Source organism: Aythya ferina, assembly GCF_964211825.1.
Source record: "Aythya ferina genome assembly, chromosome: Z".
In the NCBI taxonomy this organism is placed as follows: Eukaryota; Metazoa; Chordata; class Aves; order Anseriformes; family Anatidae; genus Aythya; species Aythya ferina.
The window spans coordinates 29,753,423-29,774,868 of record NC_140299.1 but is presented as its reverse complement, the minus strand read 5'-3'; the positions used below and the strand labels follow the sequence as shown (position 1 = coordinate 29,774,868).

General features: G+C 50.8%; 1 long non-coding RNA gene across 1 annotated transcript; it reads left to right on the top strand.

Moving 5' to 3' along the window:
- The first annotated feature begins 1,552 nt into the window (after positions 1 to 1,552).
- Positions 1,553 to 15,990, top strand: LOC311427749. Its single transcript, XR_014687536.1, has 2 exons — positions 1,553 to 2,415; positions 15,693 to 15,990. It is a non-coding gene; the product is annotated as an uncharacterized lncRNA (long non-coding RNA).
- Positions 15,991 to 21,446: the final 5,456 nt, after the last annotated feature.

The window sequence follows — 21,446 nt, the reverse complement described above, 5'->3', positions numbered from 1 at the left end:
GAGACATAGCTGTTATTTTGTTGATCACATCCATTGGGATTTGACAGCGTCCATCTTGCCATTTTATTCCTAAAAACTGGATCTCTCATGCAGGTCCTTTGACTTTGTTTTGTTTTATGGCAAAATTGGCCTTCAGAAGGATTTGGACTATTTTCTTCCATTTCTCAAAAACTTCCTCTGCTGTGTCACCCCACACGATGTAATCGGTGTACTGCAGGTGTTCAGGAGTTTCCCCTTGTTCCAGCGCAGACTGGATCAGTCCATGGCAAATGGTAGGGTTGTGTTCAAACTCCTGGGGCAGCCAATTTCCAGGTGTAGTGGACTCCCCTGCAAGTGAAAGCAAACTGTGGCCTGTACTCTGCTGCTAAAGGGATAGAGAAAAATGCATTAGCGATATCAATTGTGGCACACCACTTGGCTGCCTTAGATTCCAGTTCATACTGGAGTCCTGCACTGCAGCACTTAGCAGTGGTGTGACTTCGTTTAGGCCACGATAGTCTCCACTGTTAGTCTCCACTCACCAGTAGACTTTTGCACTGGCCGTATGGGACTATTAAAAGGTGAATGAGTCTTGCTGATCACTCCCTGGTTCTCCAGTTGACAAATTAGCTTATGGATGGGAATCAGGGAGTCTCGGTTGGTGCAATATTGCCGCCGGTGCACAGTCGTGGTAGCGATTGGCACCTGCTGTTCTTCGACCGTCAGCAACCCCCATGACTGGAGTGCTGCAATGACTGGCTATGGGCTCTTCAGAAGGGACAGGCAGCACAGAAGGGGTGGTGGTGTGGCTCTCCATATTAGAGAGTGTTTTGATGTTGTGGAACTTGAGACTGGAAATAAGGTTGAGCCCCTGTGGGTTAGGATCGGCAGGAAGGCCAACAAGGCAAGCATCCTGGTGGGGGTCTGTTACAGACTGCCAAACCAGAATGAGGAGATGGATGAGGAGTTCTACAGGCATCTGGCAAACGTTGTGAAATCATCAGCTCTTGTTCTGATGGGGGACTTCAACCTCCCAGATGTATTCTGGAAATGCAATACATCTCAGAGGAAACAGTCTAGGAGGTTTCTGGAGAGCATGGAAGATAGTTTCCTGATGCAGCTGGTTAGTGAGCCTGCCAGGGGAGGTGCCCCGCTAGATCTTCTGTTCACAAACAGAGAAGTACTGGTGGGAGATGTGGTGGTCAGGAGCTGTTTTGGGCAGAGTGACCATGAAATAGTAGAGTTCTCTATTCTTGGCGAAGTCAGGAGAAGGATCAGTAAAACTGCTGCCTTGGGCTTCCAGAGGGCTGACTTTGAGGTGTTTAGGACACTGGTTGGTAGAGTCCCTTGGGAGGCAGTTCTGAAGGGCAGAGGAGTCTTGGAAGGCTGGGCACTCCTCAAGAAGGAAATCTTAATGGCTCAGGAGCGGTGTGTCCCCAGGCGCCCAGAGATGAGCCAGTGTGGAAGAAGACCGGCCTGGCTGAACAGAGATTTGAGGCTAGAGGGCTAGAGCTTAGGAAAAAAAAAAAAAAAAAAAAAAAAAAAAAAAAAAAAAAAGAGGTTTTGCGATCTTTGGAAAAGAGGGTGGGCCACTCAGAAGAATTATAAGGGTTTTGTAAGGATGTGCAGGGAAAAAATTAGAAAGGCCAAAAGCTCATCTGGAGCTCAGTCAGGCTACTACTGTTAAAGATAAAAGGAAATGTTTTTATAAATACATTAACATGAAAAGGAGGACTAAGGAGAGTCTCCATCCTTTAACTGGATGTGGGGGGAAACTTAGAGAGGAGAGATGAGGAAAAGGCTGAGGTGCTTAATGCCTTTTTTTGCCTCAGTCTTTAGCAGCAAGACCAGCTGTTCTCTAGATACCCAGTACCCTAAACTGGTGGAAGGGGATGGGGAGCACAATGTGGCCCCCACAATCCACGAGGAAATGGTTAGCAACCTGCTACAGCACTTCGATGTACGCAAGTCGATGAGGCTGGATGGGATCCACCCGAGCGTACTGAGAGAACTGGCGGAAGAGCTGGCCAAGACTCTTTCCATCATTTATTGGCAGTCCTGGCTATCAGGAGAGGTCCCAGTTGACTGGCAGCTAGCAAGTGTGACAGTCATCTGCAAGAAGGGCCAGAGGGTAGACCTGGCAAACTATAGGCCTATTAGTTTGACCTCAGTGCCAAGGAAGCTCATGGAGCAGATTATCTTATCACGCAGCGCTTGCAGGGCAACTAGGTGATCAGGCCCAGTCAGCATGGGTTTATGAAAGGCAGGTCCTGCTTGACAAACTTGATCTCCTCCTATGACAAAGTGCCGCGCTTAGGGGATGAGGGAAAGGCAGTGGATGTGGTCTACCATGACTTCAGTAAGCTTTTTGACACTGTTTCCCTGTGGAGGAATGGTTAAGTGAAGTAGGTCATGTGAATGTTGAGCAGCTAGGAGGTCACGAGTTAAGAAAGTATTGAACTCAGCTCATATGAGCCTGAGAACATACTCAGCTAGGTGGGAGCTAAGGAACACGATATCCATTGGTGGTTTGGGAAAGTACTGACTGTGTTATTTCGGTCAATGGGAGTGAGAAACTAGCTGATAAAATAGAGAAATGCACTAACCAATCATGAGCTTAGCTTTTGCAATATGTATGAGCTAATTATATTGAATTAGATAAAAGACGACTGAGCTATCCAATAAATTGAAGTTCACTGATCACTCATATTGAGCGTCTGTGTCTTCCTTCCGTCGACAACATTTCCCACAGCGTTCTCCTCAAGAAACTGGTTGCTCATGGCTTGGACTGGCATACGCTTTCTTGGATTAAAAACTGGCTGGATAGACAGGCCCAAAGAGTCGTGGAGAATGGAGTTAAATCCAGTTGGAGGCCAGTCACTAGTGGAGTCCATCAGGGCTCAGTACTAGGGCCAGTTCCCTTTAATATCTTTATCGATGATCTGGATGAGAGGATCAAGTGCACCCTCAGTAAGTTTGCAGATGACACCAAGTTAGGTGCGTGTGTCAATCTGCTCACGGGTAGGAAGGCACTGCAGGAGGATCTGGATAGGCTGGACCGATGGGTTGAGGCCAACTCTATGAAGTTCAACAAGGCCAAGTGCCGGGTCCTGCACCTGGGGCACAACCACCCCAAGCAGAGCTACAGGCTGAGAGATGAGTGGTTGGAGAGCTGCCTGGCAGAGAAGGACCTGAGAGTATTGGTTGATGGTCAGCTGAATATGAGCCAGCAGTGTGCTCAGGTGGCCAAGAAGGCCAACAGCATCCTGGCTTGTACAAGAAGCAGTGTGGCCAGCAGGTCTAAGTAAGTGATTGTCCCCCTGTACTCGGCTCTGGTGAGGCCGCACCTCAAGTGCTGTGTTCAGTTTTGGGTTCCTCACTACAAGAAGGACATGGAGGTGCTTGAGAGAGTCCAGAGAAGGGCAACAAAGCTGGTGAAGAGTCTGGAGAACAAGTCTTACGAGGAGCAGCTGAGGGGGCTGGGATTGTTCAGCCTGGAGAAAAGGAGGCTCAGGGGCGACCTTCTTGCTCTCTGCAGGTACGTTACGGAGGCTGTAGCGAGGTGGGGATTGGTCTGTTCTCCCACGTGCCTGGTGACAAGACGAGGGGGAATGGGCTAAAGTTGTCCCAGGGGAGGTTTAGGTTTGGTTATTAGGAAAAACTTCTTTGCTGAAAGGGTTGTGAGGCATTGGAACGGGCTGCCCAGGGAAGCGGTGGAGTCACCATCCCTGGAGGTCTTTAAAAGACGTTTAGATATAGATCTTAGAGATATGGTTTAGTGGAGGACTTGTTAGTAATAGATAAGAGGTTGGACTAGGTGATCTTGGAGGTCTCTTCCAACCTAGATGATTCTGTGATTCTGTGAACCGCATAACAGAAGGGTCCTCCGAGAGACCAGGCAAGGTAGACAACTGTTTAATGTCCTCTGTCTCTAAGGCAGCTATGCCAAAATCCCACCGGAACCCTTTTGGGTCCTTGAAATATCCTCTTCTGAGATAGTCTATGCCAAGGATGCATGGAGCATCCAGGCCAGTCACAATACAGTGCTTTTGCCAGTTATTCCCAGTTATTCCTCACCTCAGCCTCCGGTACAGTTAACTGCTGGGATCCACCCATCACCCCATAAATACAGATGGCTTCTGGCCCTTTATAGCTTGAGGGCATTACAGTTCACAGTGCACCGGTGTCTACTAAAGCCTTTTACTTCTGTGTGTCTGACGTGCCAGGCCATAGAATCTACACAGTCCAATAAACTCGATTGTCCCTTTCCACCCCCTGGCTGGACGCAAGGCCTCTCTAATCCTGGTCAGAATCTTCATTTCCGTGTCTGAAGGACTGACTGCTGGAAGTTGGAGCAGCAAACTTCTCAGAGAACCCCTTTTTCCCAGTTATTTTTCTTTGCAACTCACTTACCTGTGCGTCCAGGGTTGAGGTAGATTTTCTATCCCATTTTCTCATGTCCTCTCCATGGTCACGTAGGTAAAACCACAGGGGGGCAAGGGGTGTGTACACGCTTTATCTTCTTCCTTGCATGGACGGACGCTTACTGCTGATAGCTGACACTGGTTTGTACAGGTGGGGAGGAAAATAAACTCTCTTTAAATTGGTGGACCTCTTCAGAAAGTTTCTCCAAAGTATTCTCTTTTAGTTGGTGGAGACTACTTTGTACAGGTGGGGAGGAGAATAAATTCTCTTTAAGTTGGTAAAACTCTTCAGAAAGTTTCTCCACAGCTGAGATGCAGGCGTGTAGGGAAGAGGAGAGGCTTTCTTTGTACTGCCAGAATTGTTCAGTCACTTCATCCACTGTGGGTTCCTCATGTTCTTTCCAGGCCATTACTGCCAATGAGCTGGCATATGATGATGGCGCACTCTGTTCAAGCTTCTGCCACTAGGGTCGTGTACACTGGACTTCATCTGGATCTGTGGATATTCGTTCGTTGTCTAGGTCCCTATAAATCACCTCTTGTATGGTTCATTCCCTCAGGTACTGGATTCCCTTCTCCATAGTGGTCCACTTGCCTGGTAGACATACGAGTTCTTCCTTGAAGGGGTATCTTTCCTTCACAGCTGACAGGAGGTGCCTCCAGAGGCTGAATGGTGGCGCTCCATCTTCAACTGCTTTGTCGATGTCTGCATCTCTAGCAAGGGATCCCAGCCACCTGGCTTCCGTGCCCTCTAATTCCAGACAATTGGCTCCGGTGTCCCAGCACCGGAGCAGCCAGGTGACAAGCTGCTCACCTATACAGCAACCAAAATCTTTTCGCACATCTCGTAGCTCACACTGGTATGGTTTTCGGGTAGTTACTGTTGCTTATTTGACATCTTCATCTTCATCCTCCTGTTCCTCTGATGGTCCGGCCTCATCTTTTCTATGCTTAGTCTTAGCAGGAGCTTCTCTGTATTCGAAACAATTTGACTCTCTATACCACTTTTTTCACCATGTCTACAGGGGCAGCTTGCACTGCTACAGTTCATTTCTCTGACCCAGCCACAAGACCTGCCACAGGGGCTAGAATGACTGCTGGGCTTGTCACAGGAGCTGGAACCACCGCTGGGCCAATCACAGGGGTTGCACTGGCCGCAGGAGCTGGAGTGGCCACAGGAGCTGGAGAGGCCACAGGAGCTGGAGAAGTCATGGGAGCTGGAAAGACCGCAGGGGCTGAAGAAACTATAGGGGCTGCAGTAGCCACAGGGGCTGGAGAAGCTGCAGGGGCTGGAAAAGCCACAGGAGCTGGAGAGGCCACAGGGGCTGAAGTGGCTGCAGAGGTTGGAGTGGCTGCACGGGCTGCAGTGGCCGCAGGGTCCATTGTAGGGGTTGGAGTGGCTGCAGGGGCTGCAGTGGCCATTGGGCCTGTCTCAGGATTTGGAGTGGCCACAGGGTCTGTCCCTAGATTTATAGTAGCATCGGTTGAAGCTCGATAGGCAACGGCCAGACCATGGCACGCTACAGTGAATTGTGTCTCTTTGGAATTGCCAGAGTCATGACATCCCTTTTTCAAGTGTTCTACCAGTTTTTTAAGAATTTCCAGTTGTTCAGGGCTGAATTTCAAAAACACTGGAGTTATCCACTGCTCTAGATACCAATCCATATCGTCCCGCACTTGCTGCCACTCACAAATATCCAGCCTCAGGAAAAATCTCAGGATGGCATTCCTAAGTCCCTGTTTAACCTTAAAGAAAATAAGTGAATTCAGGAGATATAACAATAACAACATGTCGGTGTGAATATCCCAAGAATATTCAAAATCCTGGAGAACTATCATAACCATCTCTGGGTATAAGTGGGAGCTGCAGGAGAAAGGGAGAATTGATAGGTAGTAAAAATATCTCCTATCCCCTCTACAGGTTGGCATGCTGAAGAAAAAAGGATTTAGGTGCAATTCGTATTAGAGATAAGGTTTCCAAAGCATTGAGCTGATGCATAAGAAAATGAGATTGCAACATTAATCTGGGGAGTGGAAGGCGTTTAGCTGCCAGCTAAAGTATGCCCAGCACCGCCATCTGGTGGCCAGGAAGAACTTCAGGCTGCAGCCGTGGCGCTGTGGAGCTGTGCTAGCAACAGACGCAGCATCAGCGCCTGCCACAGCGCTCACGATCTGACCGGACAAGTGCTAGCAGGTGCTCCACAGGACATCAGGCAGAAGCAAACGGGCCTGCAACTGTAAATCTGGGGAGTGGAAGGGGTTTAGCTGCCAGTTTTGGGGAGGGGGTGTGTGCGCATTTCAAGACAACCAGGTGGACTGTTCCTGCTCTTTGCAGGGAATGTGCGAGAACAAGTGGCCTTTGCATCGTGACTGTGGTTATGGAGTTTGAAGTTGTGGGGCACTGATGGCTCGCGCATGCTTCTTTACATGTGCCTTCTTTTTCTCGGTGATACAAGTCAGCTACGAGTCCACAAGTATGTCAGCAGGGATGCGTGAGGGGTAGCCTGGCCTTCCATGCCTTAAAGCCACACGGAATACTGAAGATGCCGGGCCAAACTTGCCCAGGCGGCCACAGCATCAAGGAGCGTGCAGCAACCTAAGAATATGGCTCACAGGCCCAGACTCTGCAGGGGCTCTTCCGATGGGACGCTAGCTGAAAAGAGACTCCAAAGCTGCCAGAGCTGCAGGCTATGGAGGACGGCTTGCTTTGCCCATGCACGGTGCCCCGCAGGCTCTTGTGCATGCTCTCTGGGGGCTGCAGCTTCCCTCAGGACACATCGACCTGCTCCGGCGTGCTGTCTTCCATGGGCTGCGCTGCACTAGAATTTTGATTCTGGCGCCACAACCACCCCCTGCTCTTCCTCCTCCTTCTGCTCCTCCTTCTGCTCCTCCTCCTGTTCCTCCTCTTCTTTGTCTTGCCCCTCCAAACCCTTCCTCCCCCTCCTTACTCCCACTCCAGCTCTCACCTTACACTTTGCACAGCTGTTTCTCACACTTTTTCCTCCTCGCTCCCCACTGCTGAGCAGAATTTTATCCTTTTAGGCTGCCCTTTCGTAGCACCTTTTGCCCCGAGGCCCCGCCTTCTTGGCAGCTGAGTTCTGTCCTGCTCTGCGGCAGTGCCGCTGGAACCGGCCTTGCCAGATTGCATGGCGCCGATACCGGCTACTTCTCAGAGGCCACCAGCAGTCCCCGGTGCCAGCACGTGGGCAAACACCCAGCACGGTTCTAGAGAAACATAAACATTTCCTACACGTGAGACCTTCCCGGTCTGGAAGCAGGCAGCCAATCAGAGGGAGGAATGAGAAGATGACAGGGTTTTAAAAACAAAGCTGGCTAAGCCAATCAGGCAGCGGTACGGAAAGAAGTGGGTCGGGCCCTTTCACAAAATGGCGGCTCCTCACTGTGGAGTGCGGCATGAAACAAAATGGTGCCCGCCACTGCAGGATGGTGGGAGGGATTGCCTGTCGTGGCCCATCCCACGTCCGGGAGGGCCACTCAGCAGCGTAGTCCTGCCCTTCACAAAAGGCCCTTTCCCCGCCCTGCCATGCGGTGTATGCCCAGCGCCTCCATCTGGCGGCCGGGAAGAACTTCAGGCTGCAGCCGTGGCGCTGTGGAGCTGTGCTAGCAACAGACGCAGCATCAGCGCCTGCCGCAGCGCTCACGATCTGACCAGCCAAGTGCTAGCAGGTGCTCCACAGGACATCAGGCAGAAGCAAACGGGCCTGCAACTGTAAATCTGGGGAGTGGAAGGGGTTTAGCTGCCAGTTTTGGGGAGGGGGTGTGTGCGCATTTCAAGACAACCAGGTGGACTGTTCCTGCTCTTTGCAGGGAATGTGCGAGAACAAGTGGCCTTTGCATCGTGACTGTGGTTATGGAGTTTGAAGTTGTGGGGCACTGATGGCTCGTGCATGCTTCTTTACATGTGCCTTCTTTTTCTCGGTGATACAAGTCAGCTACGAGTCCACAAGTATGTCAGCAGGGATGCGTGAGGGGTAGCCTGGCCTTCCATGCCTTAAAGCCACACGGAATACTGAAGATGCCGGGCCAAACTTGCCCAGGCAGCCACAGCATCAAGGAGCGTGCAGCAACCTAAGAATATGGCTCACAGGCCCAGACTCTGCAGGGGCTCTTCCGATGGGACGCTAGCTGAAAAGAGACTCCAAAGCTGCCAGAGCTGCAGGCTATGGAGGACGGCTTGCTTTGCCCATGCACGGTGCCCCGCAGGCTCTTGTGCATGCTCTCTGGGGGCTGCAGCTTCCCTCAGGACACATCGACCTGCTCCGGCGTGCTGTCTTCCATGGGCTGCGCTGCACTAGAATTTTGATTCTGGCGCCACAACCACCCCCTGCTCTTCCTCCTCCTTCTGCTCCTCCTTCTGCTCCTCCTCCTGTTCCTCCTCTTCTTTGTCTTGCCCCTCCAAACCCTTCCTCCCCCTCCTTACTCCCACTCCAGCTCTCACCTTACACTTTGCACAGCTGTTTCTCACACTTTTTCCTCCTCGCTCCCCACTGCTGAGCAGAATTTTATCCTTTTAGGCTGCCCTTTCGTAGCACCTTTTGCCCCGAGGCCCCGCCTTCTTGGCAGCTGAGTTCTGTCCTGCTCTGCGGCAGTGCCGCTGGAACCGGCCTTGCCAGATTGCATGGCGCCGATACCGGCTACTTCTCAGAGGCCACCAGCAGTCCCCGGTGCCAGCACGTGGGCAAACACCCAGCACGGTTCTAGAGAAACATAAACATTTCCTACACGTGAGACCTTCCCGGTCTGGAAGCAGGCAGCCAATCAGAGGGAGGAATGAGAAGATGACAGGGTTTTATAAACAAAGCTGGCTAAGCCAATCAGGCAGCGGTACGGAAAGAAGTGGGTCGGGCCCTTTCACAAAATGGCGGCTCCTCACTGTGGAGTGCGGCATGAAACAAAATGGTGCCCGCCACTGCAGGATGGTGGGAGGGATTGCCTGTCGTGGCCCATCCCACGTCCGGGAGGGCCACTCAGCAGCGTAGTCCTGCCCTTCACAAAGGGCCCTTTCCCCGCCCTGCCATGCGGTGTATGCCCAGCGCCTCCATCTGGCGGCCGGGAAGAACTTCAGGCTGCAGCCGTGGCGCTGTGGAGCTGTGCTAGCAACAGAAGCAGCATCAGCGCCTGCCGCAGCGCTCACGATCTGACCGGCCAAGTGCTAGCAGGTGCTCCACAGGACATCAGGCAGAAGCAAACGGGCCTGCAACTGTAAATCTGGGGAGTGGAAGGGGTTTAGCTGCCAGTTTTGGGGAGGGGGTGTGTGCCCATTTCAAGACAACCAGGTGGACTGTTCCTGCTCTTCGCAGGGAATGTGCGAGAACAAGTGGCCTTCGCATCGTGACTGTGGTTATGGAGTTTGAAGTTGTGGGGCACTGATGGCTCGCGCATGCTTCTTTACATGTGCCTTCTTTTTCTCGGTGATACAAGTCAGCTACGAGTCCACAAGTATGTCAGCAGGGATGCGTGAGTTGTATCCTAGTGCTGTCAACACTCTTCTTTTTCTAATCCAAAACATTGCAGCCTACTAACTACTAGGAGTAAAATTTACTCTATCCTAGCTCAAATCAGAACATACATCCAGCCCTTATTCCCATGTATTTATTTTATGTCCAGGTTACACTGTTTCCAATATATTCTAATTAATCATCATTGTCATCTATGGTATCTACAATGTCCACTGGGTTTGCACTGTCTGTGACTGAGTTTTGGCTCCATCTGTCACTGCTGTCTTTCAGGGCAAAAGAGATGGTATGTGATTTTAGATTGTCACACGCTGAAGCCCGTTCTCATTCCATCACATCTCTGTGCTTATCCATTTCTATCAAAATTCTTTCATAATTATCTGTGTGGCTGTTGCTGTGATACCATTAACACAACATTGACATATAGCAGTCATAGTAGTGATGACATACAGTATTATATAATAATTTACATACTAAAATTCAACTCATGGGCTCTTCCCACCCAGTATTAAATCCCCTTGAGGTACACACCGGACCTCCCCATTTTTTGTATTACCCTCTAAGCACATCCAGCTCCCTGTGCAAAAGCAATCCCATGAATGGGTTTGCTTGTTCGTGAGGCAGGAATAGCACAGACTGTCTTACCAAGCATGTTTCTTACCTGCACTACAGGACCTTTATCCCCTTCTACAGTACATAAGAGGTTCGATTGGGCAGGTCCAGCTCAGTTGGCAGATCCCCTAGTATTGACTAACCAGGTGGCCTTTGCCAAATGTTTATTCCAGTTTTTGAGTGTCCCAGCATTCATTGCTCTCAGTGTAGTCTTTAACAGTCCGTTGTATCGTTCAGCTTTCCCAGAGGCTGGTGCATGATAGGGGATGTGATACACCCATTCAGTGCTATGCTCTTTGGCCAAAGTGTCCGTAAGGTTGTTTTGGAAATTAATCCCATTGTCTGACTCAATTCTTTCTGTGTGCCATGTGCCATGTTGCCATAGGACTTGCTTTTCAAGGCCCAGGATAGTGTTCCTGGCAGTGGCATGGGGCACAGGATATGTTTCCAGCCATCTGGTGGTTGCTTCCACCAGTGTAAGTATGTGGCACTTACGATTGCGGGTTTGAGGGAGAGTGATGTAATCAATCTGCCAGGCCTCTCTATATTTATATTATATTTCAGCCATTGTCCTCCATACCAAAGAGGCTTTGAGTGTTTGGCTTGCTTGATTGCAGCACATATTTCATAATCATGAATAACCTGTGCTATAGTGTCCATGGTCAGGTCCACCCCTCAATCATGAGCCCATCTGTATGTTGCATCTCTACCTTGATGGCCCGAGGTGTCATGGGCCCATTGAGCTATAAATAATTCAGCTTTATGTTGCCAGTCCAGGCCCACCTGATCCACTTCAATCTTAGTAGCCTGATCCACCTGCTGGTGTTGTGGTTCCGCTCGAGTGGGCAGCCGAGCTCCACCACAGCCGCTCTCTCACTCCCCCTCCTCAAGGAGGAATGGGGAGAAAATATGTGAAAAGGGCTCAAGGGTTGAGATAAGGACGAGAAAATCACGCAATAATTATTGTAACGGGCAAAACAGACTCAGCATAAGAAGATAGTAAGATTTATTGCTCATTACTAACAAGCTAGAGAAGTGAGAAACAAAGGAAAGAAACCAAAAGCACCTTCCCCCCCCCATCCACCCTCTTCCACCTCCTCCACCCGAGTGGCGCAGGGGAACGGGGGAATGGGGTTTATGGTCAGTCTACAGCACTTCTTCTCTGCCGCTCCTTCTCAATCACTCTGTCCCCTGTGCTGTGGGGTCCCACCCACGGGATGCAGTCCCTGATGAACTGATCCAGCGTGGGCTTCCCACAGGCAGCAGCTCTTCCAGAACTGCTCCAGATATGGGTCCGTACCACGGCGTCCATCCCTCAGGAGAAAACTGCTCCAACCTGGCTCCCCTACGGGCAGCAGCTCCTGCCAGGTCACCTGCTCCTGCGTGGTCTCCTCTCCACGGGCTACAGGTCCGGCCCGGAATCTGCTCCAGCAGGGGTCTTCCACAGGCGGCAGCCTCCGTCGGTGCAGGGCCACCTGTTCCACCGTGGTCTCCTCCACGGGCTGCAGCGTGGAACCCTGCTCCACCGTGGTACTCCATGGGCTGCAGGGGGACATCCTGCTTCACCATGGTCCTCACCACAGGCCACAGGGGACTTCTGCTCCAGCGCCTGGAGCACCTCTCCCCCTCCTTCTACACTGACCTTGGTGCCGTTCCTCACTCCCTTCACTGTCCCAGCTGCTGTGTGGCGCAGCGTTTTTTTTCCCTGCCTTAAATATGCTCTCACAGAGGCGCAAACAACATCGCTTATTGGCTCAGCTCTGGAAAACAACGGGGCCCTTCCCAAACATGGGGCAGCTTCTAGATCTTTCTCACAGAAACCACCCCTATGGCCCCCTGCTACCAAAACCTTGCCACGTAAACCCACTACAGCTGGTTGTTTTGTTCTTCAGTAGCCCAATTCCTGGGCACATGAGCATCTACATGGAGTACCTTTACAACCAGGTTCTCTACCTGGCCAGCAATATCTTGCCACAATGCAGCAGCCCAGATGGGTTTACCCCTGTGCAGCCAGTTGTTCTGCTTCCATTGCTGTAATCACCCCCACAGGGCATTTGCTACCATCCACGAATCAGTGTAGAGATAGAGAACTGGCCACTTTTCTCATTCAGCAGTGTCTAAAGCCAGCTGGATAGCTTTCGCTTCTGCAAACTGACTCGATTCACCTTCTCGCTCAGCAGCTTCTGCAACTCGTCATGTAGGATTCCATACAGCAGCCTTCCATCTCTGATGTTCCAAGATTCCTGGGTGACTGGGGTTTCCTATCTGAGCCCGCTGAGTAATCAGTGCAAGCCACTTACTCCATGTAGCATCAGTTGCATGATGTGTAGAGGGGACCATTCCTTTGAACATCCAGCCTAGTACTGGCAGTTGGGGTGCCAGAAGGAGCTGTGCTTCAATACCAACCATTTCTGAAGCAGGTTGAACTCCTTCATATGCTGCCAATATCTCTTTTTTGGTTGGAGTGCAGTAGGCCTCAGATCCTCTGTATCCCTGATTCCAAAACCCTAGGGGCTGACCTTGACTTTCCCCAGGTTCTTTCTGCCAGAGACTCCAGGCGAGACCATTCTCCCCGGCTGTGGTGTAGAGCACATTCTTTACATCTGTTCCTGGCCGGACTGGCCCAAGGGCTACTGCATGAACTAATTCCTGCTTAATTTGTTCAAAGGCTTGTCGTTGCTCAGGGCCCCATTCAAACTCATTCTTCTTATGGGTTACTTGGTAGAGTGGGTTTACAATCAGACTGTAATTTGGAATGTGCATTCTCCAAAACCCCATGACACCTAGGAAAGTTTGTGTTTCTTTTTTGCTAGTTGGTGGAGACATAGCTGTTATTTTGTTGATCACATCCATTGGGATTTGACAGCGTCCATCTTGCCATTTTATTCCTAAAAACTGGATCTCTCATGCAGGTCCTTTGACTTTGTTTTGTTTTATGGCAAAATTGGCCTTCAGAAGGATTTGGACTATTTTCTTCCATTTCTCAAAAACTTCCTCTGCTGTGTCACCCCACACGATGTAATCGGTGTACTGCAGGTGTTCAGGAGTTTCCCCTTGTTCCAGCGCAGACTGGATCAGTCCATGGCAAATGGTAGGGTTGTGTTCAAACTCCTGGGGCAGCCAATTTCCAGGTGTAGTGGACTCCCCTGCAAGTGAAAGCAAACTGTGGCCTGTACTCTGCTGCTAAAGGGATAGAGAAAAATGCATTAGCGATATCAATTGTGGCACACCACTTGGCTGCCTTAGATTCCAGTTCATACTGGAGTCCTGCACTGCAGCACTTAGCAGTGGTGTGACTTCGTTTAGGCCACGATAGTCTCCACTGTTAGTCTCCACTCACCAGTAGACTTTTGCACTGGCCGTATGGGACTATTAAAAGGTGAATGAGTCTTGCTGATCACTCCCTGGTTCTCCAGTTGACAAATTAGCTTATGGATGGGAATCAGGGAGTCTCGGTTGGTGCAATATTGCCGCCGGTGCACAGTCGTGGTAGCGATTGGCACCTGCTGTTCTTCGACCGTCAGCAACCCCCATGACTGGAGTGCTGCAATGACTGGCTATGGGCTCTTCAGAAGGGACAGGCAGCACAGAAGGGGTGGTGGTGTGGCTCTCCATATTAGAGAGTGTTTTGATGTTGTGGAACTTGAGACTGGAAATAAGGTTGAGCCCCTGTGGGTTAGGATCGGCAGGAAGGCCAACAAGGCAAGCATCCTGGTGGGGGTCTGTTACAGACTGCCAAACCAGAATGAGGAGATGGATGAGGAGTTCTACAGGCATCTGGCAAACGTTGTGAAATCATCAGCTCTTGTTCTGATGGGGGACTTCAACCTCCCAGATGTATTCTGGAAATGCAATACATCTCAGAGGAAACAGTCTAGGAGGTTTCTGGAGAGCATGGAAGATAGTTTCCTGATGCAGCTGGTTAGTGAGCCTGCCAGGGGAGGTGCCCCGCTAGATCTTCTGTTCACAAACAGAGAAGTACTGGTGGGAGATGTGGTGGTCAGGAGCTGTTTTGGGCAGAGTGACCATGAAATAGTAGAGTTCTCTATTCTTGGCGAAGTCAGGAGAAGGATCAGTAAAACTGCTGCCTTGGGCTTCCAGAGGGCTGACTTTGAGGTGTTTAGGACACTGGTTGGTAGAGTCCCTTGGGAGGCAGTTCTGAAGGGCAGAGGAGTCTTGGAAGGCTGGGCACTCCTCAAGAAGGAAATCTTAATGGCTCAGGAGCGGTGTGTCCCCAGGCGCCCAGAGATGAGCCAGTGTGGAAGAAGACCGGCCTGGCTGAACAGAGATTTGAGGCTAGAGGGCTAGAGCTTAGGAAAAAAAAAAAAAAAAAAAAAAAAAAAAAAAAGAGGTTTTGCGATCTTTGGAAAAGAGGGTGGGCCACTCAGAAGAATTATAAGGGTTTTGTAAGGATGTGCAGGGAAAAAATTAGAAAGGCCAAAAGCTCATCTGGAGCTCAGTCAGGCTACTACTGTTAAAGATAAAAGGAAATGTTTTTATAAATACATTAACATGAAAAGGAGGACTAAGGAGAGTCTCCATCCTTTAACTGGATGTGGGGGGAAACTTAGAGAGGAGAGATGAGGAAAAGGCTGAGGTGCTTAATGCCTTTTTTTGCCTCAGTCTTTAGCAGCAAGACCAGCTGTTCTCTAGATACCCAGTACCCTAAACTGGTGGAAGGGGATGGGGAGCACAATGTGGCCCCCACAATCCACGAGGAAATGGTTAGCAACCTGCTACAGCACTTCGATGTACGCAAGTCGATGAGGCTGGATGGGATCCACCCGAGCGTACTGAGAGAACTGGCGGAAGAGCTGGCCAAGACTCTTTCCATCATTTATTGGCAGTCCTGGCTATCAGGAGAGGTCCCAGTTGACTGGCAGCTAGCAAGTGTGACAGTCATCTGCAAGAAGGGCCAGAGGGTAGACCTGGCAAACTATAGGCCTATTAGTTTGACCTCAGTGCCAAGGAAGCTCATGGAGCAGATTATCTTATCACGCAGCGCTTGCAGGGCAACTAGGTGATCAGGCCCAGTCAGCATGGGTTTATGAAAGGCAGGTCCTGCTTGACAAACTTGATCTCCTCCTATGACAAAGTGCCGCGCTTAGGGGATGAGGGAAAGGCAGTGGATGTGGTCTACCATGACTTCAGTAAGCTTTTTGACACTGTTTCCCTGTGGAGGAATGGTTAAGTGAAGTAGGTCATGTGAATGTTGAGCAGCTAGGAGGTCACGAGTTAAGAAAGTATTGAACTCAGCTCATATGAGCCTGAGAACATACTCAGCTAGGTGGGAGCTAAGGAACACGATATCCATTGGTGGTTTGGGAAAGTACTGACTGTGTTATTTCGGTCAATGGGAGTGAGAAACTAGCTGATAAAATAGAGAAATGCACTAACCAATCATGAGCTTAGCTTTTGCAATATGTATGAGCTAATTATATTGAATTAGATAAAAGACGACTGAGCTATCCAATAAATCGAAGTTCACTGATCACTCATATTGAGCGTCTGTGTCTTCCTTCCGTCGACAACATTTCCCACAGCGTTCTCCTCAAGAAACTGGTTGCTCATGGCTTGGACTGGCATACGCTTTCTTGGATTAAAAACTGGCTGGATAGACAGGCCCAAAGAGTCGTGGAGAATGGAGTTAAATCCAGTTGGAGGCCAGTCACTAGTGGAGTCCATCAGGGCTCAGTACTAGGGCCAGTTCCCTTTAATATCTTTATCGATGATCTGGATGAGAGGATCAAGTGCACCCTCAGTAAGTTTGCAGATGACACCAAGTTAGGTGCGTGTGTCAATCTGCTCACGGGTAGGAAGGCACTGCAGGAGGATCTGGATAGGCTGGACCGATGGGTTGAGGCCAACTCTATGAAGTTCAACAAGGCCAAGTGCCGGGTCCTGCACCTGGGGCACAACCACCCCAAGCAGAGCTACAGGCTGAGAGATGAGTGGTTGGAGAGCTGCCTGGCAGAGAAGGACCTGAGAGTATTGGTTGATGGTCAGCTGAATATGAGCCAGCAGTGTGCTCAGGTGGCCAAGAAGGCCAACAGCATCCTGGCTTGTACAAGAAGCAGTGTGGCCAGCAGGTCTAAGTAAGTGATTGTCCCCCTGTACTCGGCTCTGGTGAGGCCGCACCTCAAGTGCTGTGTTCAGTTTTGGGTTCCTCACTACAAGAAGGACATGGAGGTGCTTGAGAGAGTCCAGAGAAGGGCAACAAAGCTGGTGAAGAGTCTGGAGAACAAGTCTTACGAGGAGCAGCTGAGGGGGCTGGGATTGTTCAGCCTGGAGAAAAGGAGGCTCAGGGGCGACCTTCTTGCTCTCTGCAGGTACGTTACGGAGGCTGTAGCGAGGTGGGGATTGGTCTGTTCTCCCACGTGCCTGGTGACAAGACGAGGGGGAATGGGCTAAAGTTGTCCCAGGGGAGGTTTAGGTTTGGTTATTAGGAAAAACTTCTTTGCTGAAAGGGTTGTGAGGCATTGGAACGGGCTGCCCAGGGAAGCGGTGGAGTCACCATCCCTGGAGGTCTTTAAAAGACGTTTAGATATAGATCTTAGAGATATGGTTTAGTGGAGGACTTGTTAGTAATAGATAAGAGGTTGGACTAGGTGATCTTGGAGGTCTCTTCCAACCTAGATGATTCTGTGATTCTGTGAACCTCATAACAGAAGGGTCCTCCGAGAGACCAGGCAAGGTAGACAACTGTTTAATGTCCTCTGTCTCTAAGGCAGCTATGCCAAAATCCCACCGGAACCCTTTTGGGTCCTTGAAATATCCTCTTCTGAGATAGTCTATGCCAAGGATGCATGGAGCATCCAGGCCAGTCACAATACAGTGCTTTTGCCAGTTATTCCCAGTTATTCCTCACCTCAGCCTCCGGTACAGTTAACTGCTGGGATCCACCCATCACCCCATAAATACAGATGGCTTCTGGCCCTTTATAGCTTGAGGGCATTACAGTTCACAGTGCACCGGTGTCTACTAAAGCCTTTTACTTCTGTGTGTCTGACGTGCCAGGCCATAGAATCTACACAGTCCAATAAACTCGATTGTCCCTTTCCACCCCCTGGCTGGACGCAAGGCCTCTCTAATCCTGGTCAGAATCTTCATTTCCGTGTCTGAAGGACTGACTGCTGGAAGTTGGAGCAGCAAACTTCTCAGAGAACCCCTTTTTCCCAGTTATTTTTCTTTGCAACTCACTTACCTGTGCGTCTAGGGTTGAGGTAGATTTTCTATCCCATTTTCTCATGTCCTCTCCATGGTCACGTAGGTAAAACCACAGGGGGGCAAGGGGTGTGTACACGCTTTATCGTCTTCCTTGCATGGACGGACGCTTACTGCTGATAGCTGACACTGGTTTGTACAGGTGGGGAGGAAAATAAACTCTCTTTAAATTGGTGGACCTCTTCAGAAAGTTTCTCCAAAGTATTCTCTTTTAGTTGGTGGAGACTACTTTGTACAGGTGGGGAGGAGAATAAATTCTCTTTAAGTTGGTAAAACTCTTCAGAAAGTTTCTCCACAGCTGAGATGCAGGCGTGTAGGGAAGAGGAGAGGCTTTCTTTGTACTGCCAGAATTGTTCAGTCACTTCATCCACTGTGGGTTCCTCATGTTCTTTCCAGGCCATTACTGCCAATGAGCTGGCATATGATGATGGCGCACTCTGTTCAAGCTTCTGCCACTAGGGTCGTGTACACTGGACTTCATCTGGATCTGTGGATATTCGTTCGTTGTCTAGGTCCCTATAAATCACCTCTTGTATGGTTCATTCCCTCAGGTACTGGATTCCCTTCTCCATAGTGGTCCACTTGCCTGGTAGACATACGAGTTCTTCCTTGAAGGGGTATCTTTCCTTCACAGCTGACAGGAGGTGCCTCCAGAGGCTGAATGGTGGCGCTCCATCTTCAACTGCTTTGTCGATGTCTGCATCTCTAGCAAGGGATCCCAGCCACCTGGCTTCCGTGCCCTCTAATTCCAGACAATTGGCTCCGGTGTCCCAGCACCGGAGCAGCCAGGTGACAAGCTGCTCACCTATACAGCAACCAAAATCTTTTCGCACATCTCGTAGCTCACACTGGTATGGTTTTCGGGTAGTTACTGTTGCTTATTTGACATCTTCATCTTCATCCTCCTGTTCCTCTGATGGTCCGGCCTCATCTTTTCTATGCTTAGTCTTAGCAGGAGCTTCTCTGTATTCGAAACAATTTGACTCTCTATACCACTTTTTTCACCATGTCTACAGGGGCAGCTTGCACTGCTACAGTTCATTTCTCTGACCCAGCCACAAGACCTGCCACAGGGGCTGGAATGACTGCTGGGCTTGTCACAGGAGCTGGAACCACCGCTGGGCCAATCACAGGGGTTGGACTGGCCGCAGGAGCTGGAGTGGCCACAGGAGCTGGAGAGGCCACAGGAGCTGGAGAAGTCATGGGAGCTGGAAAGACCGCAGGGGCTGAAGAAACTATAGGGGCTGCAGTAGCCACAGGGGCTGGAGAAGCTGCAGGGGCTGGAAAAGCCACAGGAGCTGGAGAGGCCACAGGGGCTGAAGTGGCTGCAGAGGTTGGAGTGGCTGCACGGGCTGCAGTGGCCGCAGGGTCCATTGTAGGGGTTGGAGTGGCTGCAGGGGCTGCAGTGGCCATTGGGCCTGTCTCAGGATTTGGAGTGGCCACAGGGTCTGTCCCTAGATTTATAGTAGCATCGGTTGAAGCTCGATAGGCAACGGCCAGACCATGGCACGCTACAGTGAATTGTGTCTCTTTGGAATTGCCAGAGTCATGACATCCCTTTTTCAAGTGTTCTACCAGTTTTTTAAGAATTTCCAGTTGTTCAGGGCTGAATTTCAAAAACACTGGAGTTATCCACTGCTCTAGATACCAATCCATATCGTCCCGCACTTGCTGCCACTCACAAATATCCAGCCTCAGGAAAAATCTCAGGATGGCATTCCTAAGTCCCTGTTTAACCTTAAAGAAAATAAGTGAATTCAGGAGATATAACAATAACAACATGTCGGTGTGAATATCCCAAGAATATTCAAAATCCTGGAGAACTATCATAACCATCTCTGGGTATAAGTGGGAGCTGCAGGAGAAAGGGAGAATTGATAGGTAGTAAAAATATCTCCTATCCCCTCTACAGGTTGGCATGCTGAAGAAAAAAGGATTTAGGTGCAATTCGTATTAGAGATAAGGTTTCCAAAGCATTGAGCTGATGCATAAGAAAATGAGATTGCAACATTAATCTGGGGAGTGGAAGGCGTTTAGCTGCCAGCTAAAGTATGCCCAGCACCGCCATCTGGTGGCCAGGAAGAACTTCAGGCTGCAGCCGTGGCGCTGTGGAGCTGTGCTAGCAACAGAAGCAGCATCAGCGCCTGCCACAGCTCTCACGATCTGACCAGCCAAGTGCTAGCAGGTGCTCCACAGGACATCAGGCAGAAGCAAACGGGCCTGCAACTGTAAATCTGGGGAGTGGAAGGGGTTTAGCTGCCAGTTTTGGGGAGGGGGTGTGTGCCCATTTCAAGACAACCAGGTGGACTGTTCCTGCTCTTTGCAGGGAATGTGCGAGAACAAGTGGCCTTCGCATCGTGACTGTGGTTATGGAGTTTGAAGTTGTGGGGCACTGATGGCTCGCGCATGCTTCTTTACATGTGCCTTCTTTTTCTCGGTGATACAAGTCAGCTACGAGTCCACAAGTATGTCAGCAGGGATGCGTGAGGGGTAGCCTGGCCTTCCATGCCTTAAAGCCACACGGAATACTGAAGATGCCGGGCCAAACTTGCCCAGGCGGCCACAGCATCAAGGAGCGTGCAGCAACCTAAGAATATGGCTCACAGGCCCAGACTCTGCAGGGGCTCTTCCGATGGGACACTAGCTGAAAAGAGACTCCAAAGCTGCCAGAGCTGCAGGCTATGGAGGACGGCTTGCTTTGCCCATGCACGGTGCCCCGCAGGCTCTTGTGCATGCTCTCTGGGGGCTGCAGCTTCCCTCAGGACACATCGACCTGCTCCGGCGTGCTGTCTTCCATGGGCTGCGCTGCACTAGAATTTTGATTCTGGCGCCACAACCACCCCCTGCTCTTCCTCCTCCTTCTGCTCCTCCTTCTGCTCCTCCTCCTGTTCCTCCTCTTCTTTGTCTTGGCCCTCCAAACCCTTCCTCCCCCTCCTTACTCCCACTCCAGCTCTCACCTTACACTTTGCACAGCTGTTTCTCACACTTTTTCCTCCTCGCTCCCCACTGCTGAGCAGAATTTTATCCTTTTAGGCTGCCCTTTCGTAGCACCTTTTGCCCCGAGGCCCCGCCTTCTTGGCAGCTGAGTTCTGTCCTGCTCTGCGGCAGTGCCGCTGGAACCGGCCTTGCCAGATTGCATGGCGCCGATACCGGCTACTTCTCAGAGGCCACCAGCAGTCCCCGGTGCCAGCACGTGGGCAAAGAAACCAGCACGGCTCTAGAGAAACATAAACATTTCCTACACGTGAGACCTTCCCGGTCTGGAAGCAGGCAGCCAATCAGAGGGAGGAATGAGAAGATGACAGGGTTTTAAAAACAAAGCTGGCTAAGCCAATCAGGCAGCGGTACGGAAAGAAGTGGGATGGGCCCTTTCACAAAATGGCGGCTCCTCACTGTGGAGTGCGGCATGAAACAAAATGGTGCCCGCCACTGCAGGATGGTGGGAGGGATTGCCTGTCGTGGCCCATCCCACGTCCGGGAGGGCCACTCAGCAGCGTAGTCCTGCCCTTCACAAAAGGCCCTTGCCCCGCCCTGCCATGCGGTGTATGCCCAGCGCCTCCATCTGGCGGCCGGGAAGAACTTCAGGCTGCAGCCGTGGCGCTGTGGAGCTGTGCTAGCAACAGACGCAGCATCAGCGCCTGCCGCAGCGCTCACGATCTGACCAGCCAAGTGCTAGCAGGTGCTCCACAGGACATCAGGCAGAAGCAAACGGGCCTGCAACTGTAAATCT